The sequence below is a fragment of the Thalia democratica genome, chromosome 2 (genome assembly GCF_965202585.1).
Source record: "Thalia democratica chromosome 2, ktThaDemo2.hap1.1, whole genome shotgun sequence".
Lineage (NCBI taxonomy): Eukaryota > Metazoa > Chordata > Thaliacea > Salpida > Salpidae > Thalia > Thalia democratica.
In genome coordinates, this window is record NC_139166.1 from 17,421,342 (window position 1) to 17,435,812 (window position 14,471).

Here is a 14,471-nt window from a genome sequence, read left to right on the forward strand (position 1 = left end):
TTTCTATAACAAAATATGTTAAAGAAAATATAATATAAGGACATAAAGTGAAGCAGAGTTTTAATCTAAAACTATTTTTTAAGACAAGAGCTTTTTATTACTTATAAAACTATAATAAATTGAAATCTTTTGAATAAGTCTCATAACTATGTAAATAAATATTATTATTATAATTTTTTCTTATGTTGACCAAATTTATTATTATATATATATTCGTATAAACTAATAATAATAAAATTTTATATTGCAGTAACAAAAAATGCTGTAACCAGGATTCGAACCTGGGTTGTCACGGCCACAACGTGAAGTACTAACCACTATACGATTACAGCGAGAAGGTAGCAGAGGATGGTTTCGAACCATCGACCTTTGGGTTATGGGCCCAGCACGCTTCCGCTGCGCCACTCTGCTGTTTGTAAATGCTGCATATAGCGTATCTATACTTGAAGATTTGCTCTAAGCTTAATGCTTACTTATATACTTTTGTTGATGCAATTAAACTTACTTAAAATTTACTCATTTGCCTTGCTATTTAAACTTTAATTTAAACTTATGTTGTAAAACTGTTTGAGCTTAAATTTTTTGTTTGTTATAAAGCTTTTTAAGCTTTATATTTATTATTTTTATGGTAAAATTCAAAATAACTTAAATTGCAACATGTTATGACCAAAAGCTATTTTAGTTTTATATATTTATCAGTTTCCTAAACTGAAGTTAATTTTTAACTATCTAATATCATACATCTATATACTATGTTATTTTTATTCTTGTTTTTTACTCTTTGAAAACAGCCGAAATATATTTCAGCTTACGTTATACAAAAAAAAATTAATCTTAAATAAAAATTTAACTTTTTTTAATGAAACTGAGAGGTTTTTCTAATTTTAAACAGCAGTAAACATCATAAAAATTAATGTTGTTACTAAATGATAAATAAGCTTTTAACTTTGCTAATCAACTGAACTAATTCAAGTGTTGTAAACTTTTTGTTAGTTTTAATTCATACAAATAAATGTTTTCATGTATATGTTATAATAAGTACTGATTGCAAAGTACTATTAAGGGTTAAAAAACTTATAATTATGTGCTTAAAAAAAGGATAATTACAACTTTGATATTATAATTGAGTTTAAACTTTTAGCTTTATCTTACTGTATTAGCCTAATACACATTTAAACTTGTAATTTCAGTAAACTAAATTAACTTTTTTCTAAGTTTTGAAAACAACATTAGCATTTTGTCAGTTAATTTACTTGATTACTAAATAAATTACAACTATCTATAACTTTAGTAACTAAGTTCTAACTTTAAACATTAACCACTAAAGCTTATTTCTAGTTTGTATATTTTAAAATATCTTTTCAATGTTAGAAATTTTTTGATAAATAAGTTAAAACTATCTAAATCTAAACCATAAGAAACTGTATTGAAAAAGTTTTAGGCCTAAAACAAGATCTTTATAAAATGGAGTAAAATAATAATACTAAAGCTTTATGTTTGAAATTTTTCGAAGTTGTATTCACTAATTAAAAAAAGATAAAGTAGTTATCATTTGAAATAGTCCATTAAAAACAAAAGCAAAAGTGCGTCGACCGGAAGTCGAACCCGGAACTGGTGCTTGGAAGGCACCAATGCTAACCGTTACACCATCGACGCATGAGAAATCGTTGAATAAAAAGCTTATAAACGCAAGCGTAACTATTAGTAAACTGAACATGCAAAAGTATTGTTTTGTATTTATCTTTTGAATTGGTCTATTTAAACAGTGTTTTAAAACTTAGCTAATTTGTTGCCTTTTTATTTACCTAATTTTCATAACAACTATAATATTTTTTTTAAGCAGTTAAGGTTACTACATACTGAAATGTAAACCAGCTACATAAGATAAAAACTTAAACAGCTGAAATGTTTTTTATATAGAAATTTTTATAAATTAAACTTTAACACAATAAGCGTACATTTAACTTAGTTTAATAAATTTCAAAACTAACTTTTTTTGATTTTAAAATACAATTTACAAATTTAAGCTTTAGCATTTATATTTAATACAAAATCAGTAAGTAAATTTCAAAATAATACAGTAAAAGCAGATTTTAATTTGCTAGTTAACCTTTTCTTTTACTTTATATTCTTGAGTTTTATTACAAACTTTTAAAAAACTTGGTTTTGTCTTAACTCTGTTATGAAAATAATATTTAATTTTCTATTTCTAATCTTGCGAATAAAAACGGAGTTTTTTGTAAAAATAAATACATTTTCTAGGATTTCTAAAAAAATTTTACTAAAATCTTAAAACAATATTGTTTATTAATTAAGAGTTAATTTCTTTCTGATGAAAAAAAAAGATGTTTTGATATAAAATAGACAACATTTTGAAAGTATGGGGCAATTGGAAGTAATTAATGAAAGCGACGCTCTATTTACCTAATTATCATGGGCAACCCGTGGTCTCCAATATCTGTATTGAGACATTAGAGACCACGAGTTGCCTGAGCTTTAGGAATAATCTAATAAGAATCAGACGCCTAATCCGTTAAAAAACGGAGCGAGAAAATAATTTAAATAATTACTAATCAACTTTTTAACGAGTTTAAAATCTTGACAATGTCAATTGCAATAATGTTTTATTTTGCGAAGTTTTACTTAAATAAAAGTGAGAAACATTGTATTTTGTTAAAGCAAGTCTACAATTGTATTACAAGTGTGTATTAGTGGTTTATTGAGTTTTATTTATAGAGATGCTTGATGTAGGGAATGTTTTGCTAAAAAACTAATTTATTTGCGGTTATTTGTACTTATACTTTTATCTATGCATTTTTAGTGCTTAGGTGCACAATTTTATTTGCGAAAGAGCATTATGTTTATACTTGTAAGTGCACAATATATGTTGCAACTAACATAAGTCGCATAGAGGCGCAAAACTTCAATCTTTTAAGTCAGGTGCATAATGATTTTTTGAAGATGTTGCTTCTAACGTAGGTAGTCAGGGAATGCAGTATTTTAGTTCAAAATTGCAACCTATTAAGTCGCCAAAAGAGCGCAAGTATTATTTTTTTAAGCATAAAAATGTAAATCAAAAACCGCATTAGAATTTAGAATTACAACAGCAGAAAAGTTGTTTTCGCTAACGTCTGAGTTTTAGTTGATAAAACAAACTTTCCTCTGTATTTACATCTACTAGTTTATTGAATTGATGTGCTGAATTATTGATCTAAAATGTAGATTGTATTTTTTAAATCAGAATATTGCTGAAGTTTAAAAAACATGTTTATATGAGTTTTTATCTTTCTAGTCGTAAAATGGCAAGTCATTTTCTAATTTTTATTACTCGTTTCAAGTTCTAGTACTAAACTGTATTTAAGTTTTTCCATTCGAAAGAAATCAAAAATAAATTCCCTTTAATTTTGGCAGTCGTATTTTGTTAAAAAAGTTGCTGTTTTTGCATCTTTGTGAACGTTGTTTGATACAAACAACTATTTTTTGTTTATTAAGCACATCTAACACCTTGCTACTGCTTAAAAATGAGTATGTTGTTTATAAGTACGACGATGGACAATAGAAGGTATAAACATTACGTGTTTCACTTTATTTTATGAAGTCACAATCAAAAAATCCTACGGTCTTTGTTTTTAAAGTTAACCAATGTGATTGTTGCTATTTCTACAAAACCGGTTAGAAGACAGGAAACCGAAAAATTTCCTAGAAAAATAAGATCGTTGGCCATACCAATGAAGTTTCACAACAAATCATTCTCTCCCTTATTAACCACCGTGTTATTTTGTCGCTGTGCTAAAGTGGCCCTCCGTGTCAAAGTGACGCACCGTGTCATTTTGTCGCTGTGCCAAAGTGACCCTCCGTGCCAAAGTGACGCACCGTGTCGTTTTGTCGCCGTGCCAAAGTGACCCTCCGTGCCAAAGTGACGCACCGTGTCATTTTGTCGCTGTGCCAAAGTGACCCTCCGTGCCAAAGTGACGCACCGTGTCGTTTTGTCGCCGTGCCAAAGTGACCCTCCGTGCCAAAGTGACGCACCGTGCCAAGGTGACGCACCGTGTCATTTTGTCGCTGTGTCATTCTGACCCGCTCCCTAACTATACTAGCCTTAAACAAGTTTATAAGTAACCAAAACTAACTAGTAAAGTTTAGTTTAGTTTCTATGTTAACAAAAAAATTATCATTTTCATAATTAAATTGATTTTTTTATTACTAGTTTGTAATTTTTTTTATTTTAAACGGTTCAAACTAAATAGAAAAATCTGAATTAATTTTTTTAATATAAACTTATCTATACTTGTTTTTTTATTTTATTCTAAAAATTTCAAAAAGTAATAAAGCTTCATTTTATATATATTTTACAATTATGTTTTTTTTTTCTTTACAAAAACTAAACTTTTTAAACTAACGTGTAAGTATAATTAAAAAAGTAATCCCAAATCGTTAAATCAATTGTTTTACATGCCTTATTTTATAAATTACATGTATAATTGTAGTTAAAGCTATACTTTTTATTCCCTTTAATTAAGTGTAAAACAAACTTAAACAAGTCGTGTCTTATCTAAAAGTTTGATAGTGTTTGTAGCTATAAATTCACAAAAAATATAATATTAACGTGCGATCCTATGGTGTAATGGTTAGTTATTAGAACTCTGAATTCTGTGATCCGAGTTCAAGTCTCGGTAGAACATAATCTCGCAATGAAACTTTATTTTGTTTTGGTACTTAAAATAATGTTTTTTTTTCACTATATTATTGATTTCCGTGTGAAATATTTTTATTTAAACTTATTTAATGATTTCTTTGAATTAAACATTTAAATAAAACTGGAAAGTATTTTCTGCTAAAAGTGTTATTTTTCTTTTTTGAACAGCAGAAATAGTTTCACACTTGAACAGATAAATAACCTATTGTACAATTTTCTACCAGAACTAAACTTAACTTATATAAATTAAAATATAAAGATAATTAGTAATAGTACTATTAATAAAAAGTAAAAGTAGTAGTATTACTACAATTCCTAATTCAAAGATTACTAACAATTTTGTATTACCATTAATTTGTAACAGCCTAAATACTAAATAAAAAATTTGAATTTTTTTTTTTCCATTTTGCAACATTAGTTTCAATAACTACGTCACAAAGTTTGAATTACTACGTCACAATGCATAACGATTTTAATTATAAACGCTATAATTTCAGTGTCGATGTGAGCCTGGCTAGCTCAGTCGGTAGAGCGTTGGACTTTTAATCCAACGGTCAGGGGTTCAAGTTCCCTGTCAGGCTCCTTTATGAACTATTTTTTAGAAAATTATTTAATTTTATCATATCAATTTTAAAAAAATTGTTATGTTTGCCTATGCATTGTTTATTTTTTAAATTAATCATTTTTCATCTAGTTACGAAGAATATATTTTGTTGAATATAATTACGAGTAAATTAGTATTGATATAAATTTATTGGTAGTTATCGTTGGATATAAGAACTAAATAACAAAACTAAAACATAACTAAATAACATTTAAATAACAAATTTTTGAAAAGTTTAGTCTTTTGTAACTATAAACTATATATACTTAAAAAAGCTTATTTACTTAGTTTCTTAATATGATTTGTTTTGTATTGACAACTACTTAACTATATAAACTAGAAAAGTATATTTCCAACGGGAGCTGCGATGGCCGAGTGGTTAAGGCGTTGGACTCGAAATCTAATGGGCATTGCCCGCTCAGATTTAAATCCTGCTCGCAGCGAATTATTTTGTTCTTGAATTGCTGTAGTATATAATTTATACAAATACAGAAGTCACCTTTTTAATTAATAGAAGATGTACAGATTTTTTTCATTAATCATTTTAGTATTTTAAAGTGGGATGACTTTTCACTTAACTTATATACAAACTTGAGTCTAAAAAAATTTCAGAAATTTTTTAAATAAAGTTTTAAAAGTCACGACGACCTCCAAAAAATTATTTCTCCAAAATTTGACTTTTTCTCTTAAATATCTTCTTTGTAAAAACTACTTAGTGTTTATTAAAAAAATCGGCTTTAAAAATATTTATTGTGTTAAAGGTATACAAAAACTGCGTAACCAAAGTGTTGTTTATTCAAGATTAAGAAATACTTATTTTTTTCTTGTTTTCGTGGTTATTATCATTTACCTTCTTTATATTTTTTTCAAGAGCCAAAGTGCACAATTTTAAACAAAAAATGCAGTTTATCTAAGACGCCAACACACGAAAAAGTCGTCAACCGAGCGCAATAAGTGCATATTGCAATTGTTTTTTTATAAAAGTATAGGGAGGAACTTTTTAAACCACGAAAACATTTAGCAGCAAAAAATGAGCCCGATGAATAGGATTCTTATTGACTTTTATTCTCAACATCTACAAAAAGCTTCTAACTAATGTTTCGCATTTTGCTCAAAGTAAGCTACAAATGTTTATATCGTGGATATACTGAATCTGTAGCCATTGTTATATTTACCTTTGTGTAAGAAAATGAAAATCTATCTTATGAAAAAGATTATTTTAAACAACTGCAGACAGCAAAAAACTTTCTTATAAGTTATGAGCAAGTAATTCTTTGAATTTATGTTGCGAATAAGTTGCTATGTGTAATGATACCGCAAAATTTCGATTTAAAAAACTAAGTTTAGTCAAAAAGAAAGTGATATTTCTTAAAATTTTTAGCAAATACTCTATACTAGAGGTTAAGAATAAATGAATAGTCTAAGGAAGCAGCTAATGTACTAGCAAATCATTTAAGGACTTTTTATTGCTTCGAAAAAAAAAGCATTTTAATAAGGAAAGTAGAAAAATATTTGTTGAAAAACTGTTCAATTTGTTTTCGCATTAAAATAACTCGTAATTGTTAAAGTTTTTAAAACTAGCTACTAAACGTCAGTGTGTTATTGTGAAGATTGAAATAAAAAGTTTATTTTGTTAAAAAAAAGCTTCTTAAGTAGTCTTTAAACAAATGTATGTTTTAGCAAATAAACATTTACAGCTGATTTTTAACTGAAACTTAATGTACTTGTGTAAAGGGAGTTAAGTTTTGCACATTTCTTATGACGTTATTTTCATTCACTTAAAAGTAACACTTAATTTCGTTTTGGCTATTTTAAGATGATTTTAAAATATTATCTTAGAAATTAAAATAATTTTTATCGATGCAGATATTTGATAAATACTTTAAAAATGTTTATAGGAGTAACTCTCATAGTTAATTTTAACAATTGTTTTAAAAACAAAATTGTTATTTATTTACGAAATGTGATTGTTATTTCCTTAAAGCTTTTTCAAGCCATTTGTTTTGAAATTGTGTAGCGAAAAGGAGTAATTGATTATTTTAAACATATTTCAAAACATCTCCTTCCTCTATTTGTTTACGAATTTAAATTATTTCTTTCATTTGGGGTTTATTTAAAAACTTAATAGTTTTGTGATAATATTATTACAATTTAATTGTTTCCGAAACATTACACTTATTAAAAGTTACTTTACGAAAACAAAGTTTCTTTCTTAATATTATTAGTAAAACACTTGTTTTGATTATTGAAGACTTTTAAAATTTAAAGCATTTAAAATGTCTTTTAATCTTGAGTGACTAAATATAACATTTATTTTAAAAATATAAAATTAAATACATCTTAAAATATCAATGGACAACTACAACGAACAATCTAGTTCATGTCAGCCTATTATGACGTCACAGCCGTAAGTTTGATGAAGATCATCAAGTTCGATGTAATTAGATGAATCGATTCGTCACCAACTTAAACTTTTACTAAAGGTCATCGTCTAACTTAGCGGATGTTCGGACTCATTCAGTCGGCGACAACTATCTTCCTATTTGTAACAAACACAAAAGTTGCATGGACATTAGACGTTAGTTTTTCGACAAGATGATGGGAAAAGAAGTGGACTTCAGGAGACTGACTTTATAAAAATTTGAACTAACACAAACATATTAAGTGTTTTAGTTGTTGTAAAAAGTTTTAAAATATAATTATAACTTTGCATGTGCACTTATGTTATGTATATAAGTATTTTTTCAAGTCTTTTGATACTTTCTATAAAGTTTTTATTGTTTTAAATAGCAATATAAAAATAACTTAACTGGTGAAATGATTTTTTTAGTTTTTTTAGGAGGGGAAAGAACTTAATATAAACTAAATTTCATAAATTATGTTTTAATTTTAAAATCTAAGAAACAAATTTTAACTTAAAAAAAAAACAGGTTAAGGGAGTGTAGCAGTAATGCATGCTTCACTGCTTTCTTAATTGTATAAGAGAAGAGATTGCAAAAAAAAAGAATAATTTCTCAATGCTTAAATATGATAACTTTGAATAAACGTTGCTTTTGGTAGAATGGTGAGCCAGCCAAAGCCACCTGTTAACTCTTATTTAAGCTGATTATTATTTAATCGACTATTATGTTATGTATTCTTTATAGTGTGTGTTTACTTTGTTTATATTGTAATGTGTAATAAATTGTAAAACTTATAGAACAGTACTTAGGTAGATATCACATAGAGGTCCTATTTAGAATGTATTAGCAAGGTTAGCTTTTTATGGTAATACTTAGTTTATATGATGAGCCTTCAGGTCCTCTATCACTATACAGTTGTTGTAGTCTAAATGTTCTAAGATTTTAGAGAATAGAAAATAGTTTTTGGATTTTTCCAAAGTTTTATTGGTAAATGGTGAATCAACCGGAAGTTGTTATGGAGTGACTAGAAAGCACTGATGCTAACCGTTACACCATCGACGCTTGTGAAAGTAAGTTACAACTCGAGCATATGAAATTAATTTCATGGATTATATCGGTATGTATTTTATTAACAATGATTTAATTTCAACAAATACTTAAAGAAAGAAACGTAATAAACACTTTTCAAACTTTGCAACTATAGAACGTAATCTCTTCAACTTTTTCTTAATATACGTGTGTTTTGTGGTTATTTAAAACAATTAAAATCAGTAACATTTTATATACTTACAGACTACAGTACTACGTTTTTACAAAAACAACAGAATAAAATTTATTAAAGTTTTATAGAAATAATTGATATTCATTTGAAAAATTGTTCTTTAAGTTTTGGTTTACGACTGGCTGTCAATAAATTTTATTCAAAAAACTTTAAACATAAACCTTAGTCGAGTATAATACTTTAATGATCATAAATAAAGTACAAAATTCAAAGTATTTCATTACAACTAGCATTTATTAGTCAGGTATTAATGTTTTTTACTATATTTCGCTGAATTTCGTTGTAATAATTTATCTTATTTGTTTTCATTACGTGAGAACAAACTTTTTTTTCTTAATTTTATGTTCTGTTTTGTTAAAAGGATTTAAAAATTTTTTTTTCATGTTTTTTTTTTAATAATTTCTCAGTTGATAAAGTGTTTAAACTTTGAAATATTCAATTAAGCTTTCAGTGCTGATAAACTTGGCTTATACTGAGTTCAAACAAATCAAAAATTCAAAAATATGTTTCAAGACTAAGTTCTGATAAACTATGCTTCAAACAATTATTTTTAATAGGAACATCACAGACATACTGCCAGTAAGAACGCGTTAATATTTTTAATTCAATCACCTTTAAAGTTAGTTTTTATTTATAATTGCAAGTTGTCGTATTGTTGCATGAGTAATGATGAGAAGATGAATATAGCGAATGCTGACGGGAGAACTTCTTTAAATAAAGGAAACGAGTTAATACGTTCATGTTTTCATTTTAAAATGCTTTATTTCTAACCTTAAGAAAATTTGATAAATATATCACTATTTTCTATTTAGTGTAGCGTTAAAGTTTGCACGAGCGTACAAAATTGCACGAGGGCACAAAATTGCACGAAGATATTTTTGCACGAAGACACTTTTGCACGAGAGGATAAAATTGCACGTAATAAACTTGCAAAAAAACACTTTTGGACGAAGGGTCACTTTTGCAAGAAGAAATTTTTGCACGGATTGAGTTTTTTTTTTGTATTAAAATGATTTTTTTTTATTATTATTTTATTTTACTTAATTTATTTTGTTTTATTATTTTTTTATTTTTATAACAACTTTTATTAGTTGTTTTTTTATTTTAATTTTTGCTATTACTTATACATTTATGTATAAGTACTTATATACTTACAAATATATAATTTATAATATATTATATTTATAATTTATAATATAATATATATTTTAAATTATATACTTATACATATAAAATAAGTATTACTTTATGCATTAAATTTATGTTAATTTATCTTATAGTTTTCTTTTGCTTTATTTAACTTTCGTGCAGAAATGACCCTACGTCCAAAACTGACCCTTGGTGCAAAAGTATCTTCGTGCAGTTTTGTGCCCTCGTGCAATTTTGTCTTCGTGTAATTTTGACCTGTTCCCCACTATTTCAACTTGTACAAGCAAATATTAAAACCAACAAAAGTAACTAATTTAAAAATTTCTAATAAATAGAGCTATAAGATTTTATATGCCTAAGTTATAATTACGTCACAATACAATAATTGAATTTCAAACACTAAAAGCAGTAATTAACCTAGTGTTTTAGTTACAAGAGTTGTTTTTTCTTGTTGTTCACGAATCTTATAAGCATGCTAATTGTAAGTATATTTTTTGTTTATGTTTTAAAATTATATTATTATTAAGTAGCTTACATTTTTCTAACCTTAACATAAACTAACCTGGCGATATACTGATTTTCCGAAGTTGATAACTTTAAGCTATAAGTTTTATTTCGTTTTTGTTTTCTTACACAATAACGCAAGTTTTGAATAAAGTATAGCCTAATGTCTTCTTACATGTTTATATTGAAAAAAAATTACAGTTTTTTTCGAGTGATGATCTCGTTTGATTTAGTTCAAACAAGTGAAACATTACTAAATTTAAATTTTGAGTTGAAGTTATTTTTCAAAAAGAAATATTAGGAAACAATTTATTCGGTCGAATTTTACAAATAGATTATTTCCAAGCCAACCAATTACCTCTAATGCAGTTGTAATAAGAAGTCCACGCAGGGACACGAACCCGTAATCTTCTGATTAGGAGTCAGACGCCTTATCCGTTAGGCCACGCAGTCGGTTACGTGGTATCCAACTATCGCGTTCATATAAGTAAAACTTTGTAGCCTGTCGGCCCAATGTAGGTTAAATAACAAATAATTAGAGCAAGATGTAATAAAACTATTTATCAACAAATGTAGAAAACCGTAGATTCAATTAGCAAAAAATATTTTATTTATACTCTGTTTATTTTTTAAACTTATCTATTGTTTAAACTACATTTAGTTTAATTATGTATTACTACGCTTAGTTTTTTGTAAAATCACTCAAGTTATTCCATGCATTATAAACTAAATATACTATAAAAATTATCTATGATTAAAAAAAAATTTTTTTCTAAACTTTCATACGTATTCAACCCTCTAAATATGGTGTTTTAGTTTTTAAAATGTTAATTAAAATCACTACTATAACTTAAGGTAACAGTCAAAAGAAAACGAGCTTAAACTTTTTTAGTTTACTTTTAGAAACGTCTTTATAGTAAGTTAATAGCATAAAACACGTTATGATGCGTAAAATAGGATAAAAACTTAAAAACTTTCTCAACTAAACATAAAAACTACAAGCTTCTAAAACTATGAACTTATAAAGTAAATTGTAAACACTTAAGATAAATAAATAATATTTATAAGGCTTTTAAGCCAAATCTTTTTTTAGTTCAAAACTTACAGTTATAAAAAGAAAAATAATAATACTACACGTAAAAAATTCTGGATGTGGGGTTCGATCCCACGCGGACAATCGTTTATTGCAGGGGTCGGCAGGCAGTTGGTGGTCGCGGGCCAAATTTCAAGTTTACAAAGTCTTCGCGGGCCGCAGTTTTAGTTTTAGTGACATTTGCATAATCTTTTGGTTCTAGTTTTAGTCACACTAGAGAAAAGTTTTACTTTTATTCACTTTACCATTTTAAATAACTTTTAGCTATACATAGAATGACTATTTAAATTAATTTAAATAAAATTAGAATAAAATTTACATTGACTAATATACTTAAGTGTTAATAAACTTTGTACTTTCATAAGCACTTACTAAGTTAAATACAAAAATACTTTTGTAATTTTACATACAATTTAACTCTCTATAAAAACCAAACTTGAATGAAAATTTATTAGTTACTTTTTTATATTTGTTATGTTATCAACCCCTTTTTTCATATTTCTAAGAATATTAACTTCAAAAAAAAGTTTTTGCGTGTTAAATAGTTTACATTCATTAAAAAATTTAGTAATTAGTTAACTTAATAAAATTAATACCTGTTTGTAATATAGAAAGCTAGAACAAATTCTTTAAAATAACTAACTCTCGAATACTTAAATAAAATATCTTATTAGTAACTAGTCTTTTACATGGTTGCCACTTAAAAAGCAAAAATTTCTGAGTTGTATCAAACCAGCCTAAGTTCATTAAAAGTTTAAAAAGCTAGTAAATCGTTGTAAATCAAGCTTAAGTACCTAGTAAAAATATCATCATCATTAAAAAGTACACAAAGTGTAAAAAAACAAGAAAAAACTACAATTAGTAAACTACACTACAGTCATAAAAACTATTCTGGGAATTCTAAGATTTATTTAAAATGTTTGAAATAAAAGTTTCACACACAGCTGAGTTTTCAAGCTTTTAAAATAGCCTGTTTGTGTAGCAACCCAGTTAAAACAAAGTTCACAACATAAAGAAATAACGAAACTTATTAACAGTAAACAAATTACATGCCAAAAAAATATAAGTCAGCTGGAATGGACAATTAACACTTTCTTAAACATTTTTAACAAAAGTATAAAACTTAATTGAGTCATTAGCGAAGAGAAAAACCTCTTTTTTTTAAACATTACAGCAATTCTTTATCTGCAATAACAATTTAAAAATATTAGTTGTAAAATAAAAGGCGAGCAACAAAAAAAAAACGTTAGTTAGGAGTTATTGCGAGAACCGATAAAAAAACAAATCACCAAAGTCAGTTCCAACAAAGCACATGATTATCTTCAGTAAATACAGAATTATCAGAGAAAAGTTGTTAAGGCAAGTTATAAAGTAGCAAAATTTATTATTAATAATGAGATACCGTTTATAATTAAAAACTTTTTTAAAGAATTTTTGTTGGCAGTAATGAAAAACTTTTGTTTATTTCTTCAATAACAACAAAAAGTCCTATTTAGGAAATGCATTAAGGTTATAAAGTCGCATAAATCAAATTATGACTTTAATCAATATGCTAAGATGAGAGCACTGATAGAAAAACTATTGCTCATCTGAGAATTTTATTAGAGAGGTTTTTTTTTTAACTTCGACACTTTAGTATAATTTCTTGGTTTAGTTCAAACACGAAGCACAACAATCGGTGAAATTTTACAAGTAAAGGTGCAATGCACCAAAAGTTTTTAGAAGTACAATTCCTTCTTTTATTTCTAGTATAAAGTTTAATTAAAGTTTAAAAAGTGTCTTATAAAGTATATCAATATTAAAAAACACTGTCAAGCTACTTTAGTATATTTTTTAATAAAGAAATGTTTATATGCTAAATTTTTTGGGTCTAATTGAAATTTCACTACTTTATATGTAAAAATTGTTTGAAACTCCAGGCTTTTTCAAAAATTCTCAAATTCAAGTTTTTTTCCAAAATTTTTAAGCATAAATTTTCAAGTTCAAAGCTTGAACTTGATATATCATAACATATATTATAACTGAAACTAACACTTTGGGTTGAACAAAACTTACATCATAAGTTTATTTTGCCACTCTTTTAAGCAAAAAAGCCAGCCTGAATTAAAAAAAACGTTCCTGATATTTTTGTATACAAAAAACAATTCCAGCCAAAAACTTATAAAATGACTTAGTTGGCGTGAGATTTGAAGTCTTCAAATAGTGATAGTCTGAGTGTGTGTCAATGTTTATAAACTATCCCTAAGTCTAGTTTATATTAAATATGTAGCTCCAAAAAACAGCAAATATGTGTATTGATATGCAAAGCATAAAAGTTAACTTAGTTTGACAAAATCAATTTTTGAAAAATGAAAATGTATACCTAACAAAAACTATATTAGTTTATGTCATATATATTGTTTCAATTGTGTCTGTACAAATTTAGATATTACATGTAGAAAAAACAAACTTAGAAAATTATGCATAAACTAAACTTAAACTAACTAAAGTATTTTATAAAAAGTGGTTTAAAATATGAGCATTTTTTTAAGTTGGTGTGCATATAAATTAGTTCAAGTGCAAAGAAAACTTCTAAAAAATTAAAATGTGTCAAAACAAAACTTAAATAAACTTTTTTTTCTTATTACTATGTTATATTAAATGTTTTTACACTAAAACATAATATTTACAAATAAAAAAAGTATAAAAGAAACTTAGGTATAAAAAATATTGGAAATAATATCTAAGCTATAAAGAAATGA

General features: G+C 26.3%; 4 non-coding genes across 4 annotated transcripts; 2 read left to right on the top strand and 2 right to left on the bottom strand.

Annotated features, from left to right (window-relative positions):
* Positions 1-260: 260 nt before the first annotated feature.
* Positions 261-332, bottom strand: Trnah-gug (transfer RNA histidin (anticodon GUG)). The gene has a single exon. It is a non-coding gene; the product is annotated as a tRNA-His (tRNA).
* Positions 333-1,584: 1,252 nt separating this feature from the next.
* Positions 1,585-1,656, bottom strand: Trnag-ucc (transfer RNA glycine (anticodon UCC)). Its single transcript has one exon. It is a non-coding gene; the product is annotated as a tRNA-Gly (tRNA).
* Positions 1,657-5,204: 3,548 nt separating this feature from the next.
* Positions 5,205-5,277, top strand: Trnak-uuu (transfer RNA lysine (anticodon UUU)). The gene has a single exon. It is a non-coding gene; the product is annotated as a tRNA-Lys (tRNA).
* Positions 5,278-5,661: 384 nt separating this feature from the next.
* Positions 5,662-5,743, top strand: Trnas-cga (transfer RNA serine (anticodon CGA)). Its single transcript has one exon. It is a non-coding gene; the product is annotated as a tRNA-Ser (tRNA).
* Positions 5,744-14,471: the final 8,728 nt, after the last annotated feature.